Below are 12,711 nucleotides of genomic sequence, written 5' to 3'. Positions count from 1 at the left end.
CAGTTAATAGACACACACCAAAGAACACTGCCCAGAGAGCGTGTTTCAGAACAGAAAGAACGGAGAGAGTTCTAAAAATGAGCGACACAGACATAAAACGCTTCAAAAACTGGATATTGTGGAAACAACTGGCATGGAGAAAAGGAGTACTGCCCTGCCAAAGGAAGGCAATGTACTAAATGTGGTAAACGGAACCACTTTGCTAAAGATTGCAAGACTGTTTTCGGAAAAACAGTACACACAGTGGGTGACAGCCAAATGCCAGATAGAGAGCCAAATGCAGAGGAACTGTTTATTGATTCTGTGTCACAGAAAAAACAGATTTCAGAGACTGAGCAAGCCTATGCCGATATTGAGATAGGAAAACAGGGCAAAGAGCTTAAGTTTAAACTAGACACTGGAGCTCAGGTTAATGCAATTCCTCTGAGTGAGTATCACAGCTTGAAGGATGAGTGTGAGCTCCAGCCCACCTCACGCAGACTGACCAGCTATGGAGGGGAGCAGCTCATTGTAAAAGGCACATGTGTGATGAAATGCAAGTACAAAGAAAGCGACATGATGCTGGACTTTTACATTATTGACACTCGAGCACCTCCAGTGCTAGGTCTAAAGGCATGTTTAGACATGGACCTCGTCAAGCTAGTGCTATCATTGACAGCACCAGTTGATAAGCAGACAGTCATGGAGGAGTTTGCTGATGTTTTCAAAGGAATCGGACTATTCCCAGGTGAATGCACTATTCACCTTGACCCAGCAGCAACCCCTGTGGTTTGCCCACCGAGAAGGATACCCCTTGCTCTACGTAGTCGCCTGAAGGAGGAGCTGCAGAGCATGGAGAATACAAAAATCATCGTCCGGGAAACAGAACCGACAGAGTGGGTCAACGCGTTAGTAGTGGTTGAGAAATCACGTACAGGCAAGCTCAGAGTCTGCCTTGACCCCAGAGATTTGAACAAGGCTATCAAACGCCCTCACTACCCTCTACCAACGCTAGATGACATCACACCCAACCTAGTGGGAGCACGTTACTTCAGTGTAATGGACGCACGATCAGGATACTGGACTATCAAGCTCACAGAAGAGTCATCTAAGCTAACAACGTTCAACACACCATTTGGACGCTACCGATTTCTGCGTTTACCATTTGGTCTTATCTCAGCTCAGGATGAATTCCAGCAGAAGATCGACGAAACCTATGAAGGCCTCGATGGAGTAGTTGCAATCGTAGATGACATCCTCATCTATGGCAGGAATAGAGAGGAGCATGACAGGAACCTCCGTGCGATGCTACAAAGATCACGAGAGAAAGGTATCCGGCTCAACCCCGAGAAAAGCATAATCGGATCCACCGAGATCAGTTATTTCGGGCATCGCCTCTCAACTGATGGCATTAAGCCGGATCCAGAGAAAATCTCCGCCATCAAGAAGATGGAGCCGCCAAAGAACCATGCAGAGCTAGAGACAGTACTAGGCATGGTTAACTACTTAGCCAAGTTTGCCCTGAGCCTCTCCTAAATTAACGCACCCATGTGTTAGTTGCTCAAACAATCCAATGAGTTCCTGTGGGACAAATAACATGAGACAGCATTTCAGAAAATGAAAGACCTAATCACCAGAGAACCAGGACCAGTTCTTGCCTACTTCGACCCCAACAAAGAGCTCAGACTACAAGTGGACGCGTCAAAGTACAGACTAGGCGCATTATTACTGCAAGAAGGAAAGCCCATCGGCTATGCTTCCAGATCTCGCTCAGACAGTGAAATCAACTATGCTCAAATCGAGAAAGAGCTATATGCAATTCTGTTTGGATGTAAGCGTTTCCACCAGTACGTCTATGGCCGACAAGTCATTGTGGAATCCGACCACAAGCCCCTTGAGTCAATCATGAGGAAATCACTAGCCGCAGCCCCACCAAGGCTACAGAGAATGATCCTTCAGCTACAGAAGTATGACTTCACAATCATTCACCGTCCAGGCAAAGACATTCCTGTCGCAGACACGCTCTCCAGAAAGTCTCTTAGCTACCAGGACAGCAGCCTCAGTGAAGGCATGGATGTGCAGGTGCACATGGTGTACAACAGCTTACCTGTGAGTGACTCAAAACTGAAGGAGATCCGAGCAGAAACAGAGAAAGATGCACAACTCACACTGCTGAGCAAAGTCATACATGAAGGATGGCCTGAGGAAAGGAGGAAATGCCCTCAGAGCATATCTGAATTCTGGATCCACAGAGACGAACTGTCACAAATCAACGGAATCGTCTTCAAAGGGGAGAAAATCATCATTCCTACCAGTCTCAGAGAAGAGATGTTGACAAAAATTCATGCTGGACATATGGGCATGGAAAAATGCAAACAAAGAGTACGTGACATTATGTTTTGGCCCGGAATGTGCAAACACATTGAGGACATTGTCGGAAAATGTTCCATTTGTCTAGAACGCCGCCCATCAAATGTCAAATGATACCTCGCCGTATCCCAGACAGGCCCTGGCAGGTCGCGGCAATGGATCTGTTCACATGGAACAACGAGGACTACATAGTGACTGTTGATTACTACAGCAGATTATTTGAATTGGACAAGCTTCACAGCACCACATCTGCAGCTGTGATCCACAAGCTAAAGGCAGCCTTTGCCAGGCATGGCATTGTAGAGACCTTAGTCTCAGACAATGGGCCCCAATACAAATCAAAAGAGTTTGAGTCGTTTGCCAAGGCATGGGATTTCACACATGTCACATCAAGCCCACATTACCCTCAAAATAATGGTCTTGCTGAAAAAACTGTCCAGATTGCAAAAACACACATGGACAAAGCCAAAGCGGACAAAAGAGACCCCTACATCAGTCTCGAGTACCGCAACACTCCGGTTGACAACTTCAAGTCACCAGCACAGCTGTTGATGAGCCGCAGGCTTTGCTCAATCCTTCCAAGCACCAACCAGCAGCTGCAAGCAAGTGCATGCAAAACGTGTACAGAGACAGCAACACCAAAAGAGATACTATGACAGGTCAGCTAGACTACTGCCACCGCTGCACAATGGAGAATCCGTCAGAATCCAGGAGCATGACTACTGGAAGCCAGCAGTCGTCATCAAGCCAGCTGACACTGAGCGATCGTATCACGTCCGCACCCCAGAAGGACAGGTGTACCGCCGCAATCGCAGGCACCTCCTGAACACCAAGGAACAACACCGTCATTCTGACGAGAGGATCAGTTCAACAGCGTGTGATGAACAGAGCAATACACAAAACACATCATACTTACCTGAACCTAAACCTGAACCTGATTTGTTGACCGATTCAGGAGCATGCTCAGTTCCATACCACACAAAGTCAGGACGAGAGGTCAAGCCTAGAGTCATCCTTGGCTTGTGAACTGCCAAAGGGTGTAGGCGGATCGCTGCCCTAAAAAAACTGTACATCGTTATTGAAACGTTGAGATGTTTTCAGTGCTAGTTAAATGTTGAGTTTACTGAATGTTGATGCTACTGAGAACATTCTGTAGAAGAAAGGTTCAAAAGTAATGCATAACATTTTTCTTTTAAAAGGGGATGTAACATTTGCATATTGATTTATCATTGGCCCGCAGGCATCTGTAAGGAATACCTATTATATTCACATGTGATCACATGCTGAGTTGTCATTGGCCTGCAGGCATCTGTAAGGACTGCTATTGTTTAGAAGACCCAGGGGTCCTGACTCCATCTTGTCCACACGGTGCTGTACTGCTGTGAGTCAGGTCAGACCTGATGCTTCATTAAAAGAGTTTAAACTGTAATACTCCGTTGTCCTGCAATTTATTATTTTTATACAAAGTGTGCAAAACAAGACAACCACCACCTTCTCAAGGGCAATTAGGGATGGGCAATAAATGCTGGCCTTGACAGCGACGCCCACATCCCGAGAATGAATAAAAAGAAACGACCTCTGTACAGAAATTGGACTGTTAACATTTGCAGAATTCCAGGTTTTCAACTATAGACTTTGATATAAAAATAGAACTTAAAATAAATGTGTTTTTTTACTACCACTCGTTCCCGATCTCCAACTGTAGCAATGCTCCACGTTATCATCGGAACCTCGGTACACTGCATCTTAACAAGGTGATCTTTTTTACATGCTGTACTGTCCCGGTAAAGCCTGTGATAATGGAGCCTTAATCACATCATAGGCTGAAATGATTTGGCTTCTCCACGGTGCATTCTACACTTTTTTGAATGGATCAGAAAAATCAAATCTAAATAAGATCACAACTAAATGTTTGAGTGATTTTCAATTTGTTTATCTTCTGAGGCCCGGTTTGGTCCCGAGGGCACTGGGTTCAGAGAGACGGGAGGATGAGGAGCGCAGGAGGCTGCACAATGGGTCCACACGTCACAGAGTACCAGGAACACTGAGTGAGCTGACACCCCATCTGCATACTAATGGCATATTCCTCGGGGCATAACGCACACCGCTCAACCATGTTGAGATGGAGACGTTGGGAAGAAACAATTTAATTAATCCACGCTCGTTACACCATCTCCAATTATTCGTTCCCAGGAACACAAAACTGTGGAACTCGCGACCTCCCTCGACCTTTATCAACCTGCCCTTTCTTCATGTGCAAGTGTAGAGGGCGAGGGCGGCCAGGCGAGTGTCAGCCAGTGGCTCAGTGGGCAGCACCCTCGCCTCCGAGTCAGACGGTCGTGGGTTCAAGTCCCCATTCCAGAGACTTGAGCACAAAAATCCAGGATGACACTCCCACTGCAGTACTGAGGGAGCGCCGCACTGTCGGAGGGCCAGTACTGAGGGAGCGCCGCACTGTCGGAGGGTCAGTACTGAGGGAGCGCCGCACTGTCGGAGGGCCAGTACTGAGGGAGCGCCGCACTGTCGGAGGGCCAGTACTGAGGGAGCGCCGCACTGTCGGAGGGCCAGTACTGAGGGAGCGCCGCACTGTCGGAGGGGCAGTACTGAGGGAGCGCCGCACTGTCGGAGGGGCAGTACTGAGGGAGTGCCGCACTGTCGGAGGGGCAGTACTGAGGGAGCGCCGCACTGTTGGAGGGGCAGTACTGAGGGAGTGCCGCACTGTCGGAGAGGCAGTACTGAGGGAGCGCCGCACTGTCGGAGGGGCAGTACTGAGGGAGCGCTGCACTGTCAGAGGAGCAGTACTGAGGGAGCGCTGCACTGTTGGAGGGACAGTACTGAGGGAGCGCTGCACTGTCGGAGGGGCAGTACTGAGGGAGCGCCGCACTGTCGGAGGGGCAGTACTGAGGGAGCGCCACACTGTCGGAGGGTTAGTACTGAGGGAGCGCTGCACTGTCGGAGGGGCAGTACTGAGGGAACGCCGCACTGTCGGAGGGGCAGTACTGAGGGAGCGCCGCACTGTCGGAGGGGCAGTACTGAGGGAGCACCGCACTGTCGGAGGGGCAGTACTGAGGGAGCGCCGCACTGTCGGAGGGGCAGTACTGAGGGAGCGCCGCACTGTCGGAGGGTTAGTACTGAGGGAGCGCTGCACTGTCGGAGAGGCAGTACTGAGGGAGCGTCGCACTGTCGGAGAGGCAGTACTGAGGGAGTGCCGCACTGTTGGAGGGGCAGTACTGAGGGAGCGCCGCACTGTCGGAGGGGCAGTACTGAGGGAGTGCCGCACTGTCGGAGGGGCAGTACTGAGGGAGCACCGCACTGTCGGAGGGGCAGTACTGAGGGAGCGCCGCACTGTCGGAGGGGCAGTACTGAGGGAGCGACGCACTGTCGGAGGGTTAGTACTGAGGGAGCGCTGCACTGTCGGCGAGGCAGTACTGAGGGAGCGTCGCACTGTCGGAGAGGCAGTACTGAGGGAGTGCCGCACTGTCGGAGTGGCAGTACTGAGGGAGCGCCGCACTGTCGGAGGGGCAGTACTGAGGGAGCGCCGCACTGTCGGAGGGGCAGTACTGAGGGAGCGCCGCACTGTCGGAGGGGCAGTACTGAGGGAGCGCCGCACTGTCGGAAGGGCTGTACTGAGGGAGCGCCGCACTGTCGGAGGGGCAGTACTGAGGGAGCGCCGCACTGTCGGAGGGGCAGTACTGAGGGAGCGTCGCACTGTCGGAGGGGCAGTACTGAGGGAGTGCCGCACTGTCGGAGGGGCAGTACTGAGGGAGCGCCGCACTGTCGGAGGGGCAGTACTGAGGGAGCGTCGCACTGTCGGAGGGGCAGTACTGAGGGAGTGCCGCACTGTCGGAGGGGCAGTACTGAGGGAGCGCCGCACTGTCGGAGGGGCAGTACTGAGGGAGCGCCGCACTGTCGGAGGGTTAGTAGTGAGGGAGCGCTGCACTGTCGGAGGGGCAGTACTGAGGGAACGCCGCACTGTCGGAGGGGCAGTACTGAGGGAGCGCCGCACTGTCGGAGGGGCAGTACTGAGGGAGCGCTGCACTGTCGGAGGGACAGTACTGAGGGAGCGCTGCACTGTCGGAGGGGCAGTACTGAGGGAGCGCTGCACTGTCGGAGGGGCAGTACTGAGGGAGCGCTGTACTGTCGGAGGGGCAGTACTGAGGGAACGCTGCACTGTCGGAGGGGCAGTACTGACGGAGCGTCGCACTGTCGGAGGGGCAGTACTGAGGGAGCGCCGCACTGTCAGAGGGGCAGTACTGAGGGAGCGCCGCACTGTCGGAGGGGCAGTACTGAGGGAGCGCCGCACTGTCGGAGGGGCAGTACTGAGGGAGCGCCGCACTCTTCAGAGTGGCAGTACTGAGGGAGCGCCGCACTGTCGGAGGAGCAGTACTGAGGGAGCGCCGCACTGTCGGAGGGGCAGTACTGAGGGAGCGCCGCACTGTCGGAGGGGCAGTGCTGAGGGGGTGCTGCACTGTCGGAGGTGCCTCAGTACTGCCCCTCCAACAGTGCGGTGCTCCCTCAGTACTGCACTGAACTGTCAGCCCAGATTTTTTTGCTCAAGTCTCTGGAGTGGGACTTGAACCCACAACCTTCTGCCTCTTTTGAATAAGGTATTAAACCAAGACCCCGTCTGCTCTCTCAGGTGGACGTAAAAGATCCCACGGGCACTATTTTGAAGATGAACAGGGGAGTTCTCCCCGGTGTCCTGGACCAATATTTATCCCTCAATCAACATCACTAAAACAGATTATCTGGTCATTATCACATTGTTGTTTGTGGGAGCTTGCTGTGCGCTAATTGGCTGCCGCGTTTCCTGCATTACAGCAGTGACTACACTTTAAAAAGTACTTCATTGGCTGTAAAGCGCTTTGGGTCGTGCAGAGGTTGTGAAAGGCGCTATAGCAATGCAAGTCTTTCTTTTTTTTCTGTCTAATTATGTGGGAGCATCGCAGTCCTTTCCCATTCTGTCCTCACCGAAAGTCTACACGCGTGCAGTTTGCAGTCGTGTTCTCTGGAGAGCAATCCGACTGATATCACTCTCCCTAACCCCCCAGGGGCTGAGGCCGAGAGTGATCCCTGATGCCACCTCAACCGACAGAGTGAACTCAGCATAGGTCAGGGATTGAGCCGGGTTCTGCTGGTCGGTTTAGCCCATTACAGCCCCGAGCAGTTACTGCCGAAACCATGGTAAACTTTCACGTCCTGTTTTAATGGAACATTTTCTTCAAATTAACCTCCTTTCACCAAATCAAATCGCACTTACAAAGTCAAAGCTATCAGTACAGGCTCCGCCTACACCTCCTTACAAAAGAAAAATCTCTGGCAATTCCGTTAACAAACAGCCAGGATTTCTCGCTGACAAATAGTCCGACAATTTATAATTGCCAAATTTCCTGATGAGGCGGTGATTGAGGCGGCTGAGCTCCCGGACTCCGGTACTGAGGCCCACTGGGGACAGGCACAAGACACTGCCTCTACACGGAGTCACAGCAGCCTGTTCACGTGGGGCATATAAAGTGAGATGGATGTTATTGTTTTCAAGATTGTTTTAATGTCAAAGCATCCACTTCCCTGTATAATTTATGATGCTTTTTAAAAGTTATTGCATCGTCCTCCTCCAGTCAGTGTCATGCTCTCTTTGGCGACCTAGTCATTGAGGGACAGGAGACTGGAGAGAAGTTTACGGCCCCATTGATCAGCATCTTCAGCTGACAACACAGTTGCCATCTGATTAACATTTCCTTTCCAGTCTTGTCTCTTCACCTGATGGTGCTGACTCTCACTGGGGTACAGTTCCTGAAAGTGCTGACTCTCACTGGGGTACAGTTCCTGAAGGTGCTCAGTCTCACTGGGGTACAGTTCCTGAAGGTGCTGACTCTCACTGGGGTACAGTTCCTGAAGGTGCCGACTCTCACTGGGGTACAGTTCCTGAAGGTGCTGACTCTCGCTGGGATACAGTTCCTGAAGGTGCTGACTCTCACTGGGGTACAGTTCCTGAAGGTGCTGACTCTCACTGGGGTACAGTTCCTGAAGGTGCTGACTCTCACTGGGGTACGGTTCCTGAAGGTGCTGACTCTCACTGGGGTACGGTTCCTGAAGGTGCTGACTCTCACTGGGGTACGGTTCCTGAAGGTGCTGACTCTCACTGGGGTACAGTTCCTGAAGGTGCTGACTCTCACTGGGGTACGGTTCCTGAAGGTGCTGACTCTCACTGGGGTACAGTTCCTGAAGGTGCTGACTCTCACTGGGGTACAGTTCCTGAAGGTGCTGACTCTCACTGAGGTACAGCTCCTGAAGGCGCCGACTCTCACTGGGGTACAGTTCCTGAAGGTGCCGACTCTCACTGGGGTACAGTTCCTGAAGGTGCCAACTCTCACTGGGGTACAGTTCCTGAAGGTGCTGACTCTCACTGGGGTACAGTTCCTGAAGGTGCTGACTCTCACTGGGGTACAGTTCCTGAAGGTGCTGACTCTCACTGGGGTACAGTTCCTGAAGGTGCTCAGTCTCACTGGGGTACAGTTCCTGAAGGTGCTGACTCTCACTGGGGTACAGTTCCTCAAGGTGCTGACTCTCACTGGGGTACAGTTCCTCAAGGTGCTGAGTCTCACTGGGGTACAGTTCCTGAAGGTGCTGACTCTCACTGGGGTACAGTTCCTGAAGGTGCTGACTCTCACTGGGGTACAGTTCCTGAAGGTGCTGACTCTCACTGGGGTACAGTTCCTGAAGGTGCTGACTCTCACTGGGGTACAGTTCCTGAAGGTGCTGACTCTCACTGGGGTACAGTTCCTGAAGGTGCTGACTCTCACTGGGGTACAGTTCCTGAAGGTGCTGACTCTCACTGGGGTACAGTTCCTGAAGGTGCTGACTCTCACTGGGGTACAGTTCCTGAAGGTGCTGACTCTCACTGGGGTACAGTTCCTGAAGGTGCTGACTTTCACTGGTTTATGAATGCCCTGAGGGCCATCCTGCCCCCTCACTCAACTGAGCAGTGCCTGTTCCGACTGCCTGATTGATTATGACAGTAATTGATTTTGTCCCATCATAATTTGGTACTGCTGGCTCCCGAGTTTTGTTCTATTTTCATGTCAGATTTCGTCAGAATACAGCAGTGACTACACTTCAAAAGTACTTCAGTGCCTGTGAAGCGCTTTGGGACATTCCATGGCCATGAAAGGCGCGGTAGAAATACAAGTCTTTTTTTTGTACCATGCCAGGCGAAGCATTAGCCTTTGGAGACATTGCCCGAGTTTGAAAAAGAATTATTAACAGGTGAACTGTGAATAATAACAAGAAGCATATGTACAGCAGTCAGTCTGCAGCACTAACTCCAACCGTGTTTCTGTCGACATTTGCAAACGCCTTGAGCTTTAACCTTGCGGGTTATGCTATTATCAGAATGGCGATGCTGAATATAAGATAGTCACTAATAAATCCAGAGGGAATTCAGGAAAAATGTCTTTACCCAGAGAGTGGGGAGCATGTGGAACTCGGAGTGTTTGAGGCAAATAGCACAGATGCAGTTAAAGGGAACTAGATGAGGGAGAAAGGAATAGAATGACATGCTGATTGGGTGAGATGAAGAGGGGTGGGAGGAGGCTCGTGTGGAGCATAAACACTGGCACGAACCAGTTGGGCCGAATGGCCTGTTTCTGTGGTGTTAATTCGATATAATTATTACGCCATGTCTCAGTTCGCCCATCACCCCTGTGCTCGCTGACCAACATCGGCTCCCGGTTAAGCAGCGCCTCGATTTCAAAATTCTCATCCTTGTTTTCAAATCCCTCCATAGCCTCGCCCCTCCCTATCCCTGTAATCTCCTCCAGCCCCATAACTCCACCACCTCCACCACCAGCCCCCCCCCGCCCCGCCCCGCGATATCTGCACTCCTCTAATTCTACCCTCTTGAGCATCCCTGATTATAATCGCTCAACCATTGGTGGCTGTGCCTTCTGTTGCCTGGGCCCTAAGCTCTGGAATTCCCTGCCTAAACCTCTCCGCCTCGCTACCTCTCTCCTCCTTTAAGACGCTCCTTAAAACTGACGTCTTTGACCAAGCTTTTGGTCACCTGCCCTAATTTCTCTTTATATGGCTCAGTGTCAATTTTTTTGTCTTAAAATACTCCTGTGCAGCGCCTTGGGACGTTTTACTACATTAAAGGCACTATATAAATACAAGTTGTTGTTGTTGACAGCTCTCCATTATCCTGCAGTCACTGACTGGCAGGGTACGGACAACCGTCGTACCCACTCTGTGTCACTGCACTTTACTGAAAGTGGGTCTGATCATGAGGCTCCCTGACCTCATCCAAACATCAGTCCACACAGCCCCCGGCATAACACACAGAATATTAATCTGCAGAATTAGGACAGGCTCCTGTGGAATCACTGATACAACATAATTATTAAACTCCAAGGCTGCAGTTTGAAATGCTTTCCCTCTCAGATTAGACATGTTCTATGGTCGTGGCCTCAATTACACCCACAGAGTGTTCCAGATTCTATCCGTGCTTAACCCTGTGAACACCTGTAAGCGACCCCCAGATACAGGGTAATGACTGACTGCCTAGCACTGGGCAGCCAGGTCACTGAGGGCAGGACTGCTGTGGAACCAACCTATCGTAAAAATTAGACCAACGTCCCATCACTCAGAGATCTGCTCATTGAGACTCGGGTCACGGGAGTCAGTAAATTATCTAAAAACCGCCGCCAATGTTTCACCGCTTATTTCGCCTGGAATTGTAAGATATTTTCCCATCTAGGATTGTGAGGCAAAATTAAAGTAGATTCATCTACCATCCTGTCCTCAAGCCAAACTGTGCCATCCAATGCAGCTCTGCCCATGGTCCTGCCCATTATTGGGAATGTCAGTCATTGAATTCCATAGAATATCCAGCACAGAAACAGGCCATTCGGCCCAACCAGTCTGTGCTGGGGTTTATGCTCCACACCAGTCTCCTCCCATTCCTCAGCTCAGCCTTTCAGCATATCACAGAAATCACAGAAATCACAGAAACCCCACAGTGCAGATAGAGGCCATTTTGGCCCATCGAGCCTGCACCGACACATATCCCACCCTATCCCCGTAACCCCTACACCAACACATATCCCACCCTATCCCCGTAACCCCACGTATTTAATCCCCCTAACACTAAGGGTCAATTTATCATAGCCAATCAACCTAACCTGCACATCTTTGGACTGTGGGAGGAAACCGGAGCACCCGGAGGAAACCCACGCAAACACGGGGAGAATGTGCAAACTCCACACAGACAGTCGCCCGAGGCCGGATTCGAACCCGGGTCCCTGGCGCTGTGAGGCAACAGTGCTAACCACTATGCCACCGTGCTGCCCATTCTTTCGGTTCCCTTTTCTCTCATGTTACTCGTCTTGTTTCCTTTTGAAAGCATCTAATCTATTCGCCTCGACCACTTCCTGTGGTAGCGAGTTCACATTCTAACCACTCTCTGAGTAAAGACATTTCTCCTTATTTCCCTATTGGATTTATTAATAACTATCTTGTATTTATGGCCCCTAGTTTTGGATTCTCCCACAAGTGGAAACATTCTCTCCACATCGACCCTGTCCAACCCATTCAGAATTTTAAATATCTCTATCGGGTCATCTCTGAGTCATCTCATTTCTAAAGAAAAAAGCCCCAACCTGTTCAATCTTGGTTTGTATACTCCAAGTCCAACCTGCAACATTTCAGTGAACCGCTGTTTGGTTTTGTTATTCAGTTCTGATCAATGTTCGCTGTTTCCCAAGAGAAGCCCTGTGTAACCAAGACAGGAGGGAAAACAAGAGAGAAAAATGTACCATGTTCACCTCAATCATTCCAATTCCATCAAATCACTTCTGGGCCATCAGCGGTCCATTAAGGACAATCCAGTCAGAAGGGTATGTACCTGAAACACGCATGTACGCTCAGGTACAAAGTATGAGCTCCTTCGCGATCTGTACGCTAACAACTGCTACACCAGCTCGCGTGTTGGGTTAGCAGGTAAATGTAGTGCCCAGTTTGGTGGTGAACCTTGTCTGACCCGAGGTAGCTGATCTCAGACAGTGCATCCTGATTAACCACTCGCCTCATCCTTGTGTTCAAACCCCTCCTTGGCCTCGCCCCCTCCCTATCTCTGTAATCTCCTCCAGTCCCACAACACCTCACCCCCGCACCCCCCCGAGATCTCTGCGCTCCTCCAATTCTGGCCTCTTGCGCATCCCTGATTTTAATCTCTCCACCATTGGCGGCCGTGCCTTCAGCTGCCGAGGCCCTAAGCTCTGGAATTCCCTCCCTAAACCTCTCCGCCTCTCTTTCTTCCTTTAAAATGCTCCTTAAAACCTACCTCTTTGACCAAGCTGTTCTAAT

General features: G+C 51.0%; 1 long non-coding RNA gene across 2 annotated transcripts in view; it reads right to left on the bottom strand.

The window, feature by feature from the left end:
* Window positions 1-12,711, bottom strand: part of LOC147097446 (uncharacterized) — a 463,039-nt gene that overhangs the window by 71,782 nt on the left and 378,546 nt on the right. The window lies entirely within an intron of this gene.

This window comes from Somniosus microcephalus, chromosome 32 (genome assembly GCF_052327205.1).
Source record: "Somniosus microcephalus isolate GS21.2 chromosome 32, FLI_Smic_1.0, whole genome shotgun sequence".
Classification (NCBI taxonomy): Eukaryota; Metazoa; Chordata; class Chondrichthyes; order Squaliformes; family Somniosidae; genus Somniosus; species Somniosus microcephalus.
This window is presented reverse-complemented; position numbering and strand designations above follow the sequence as displayed.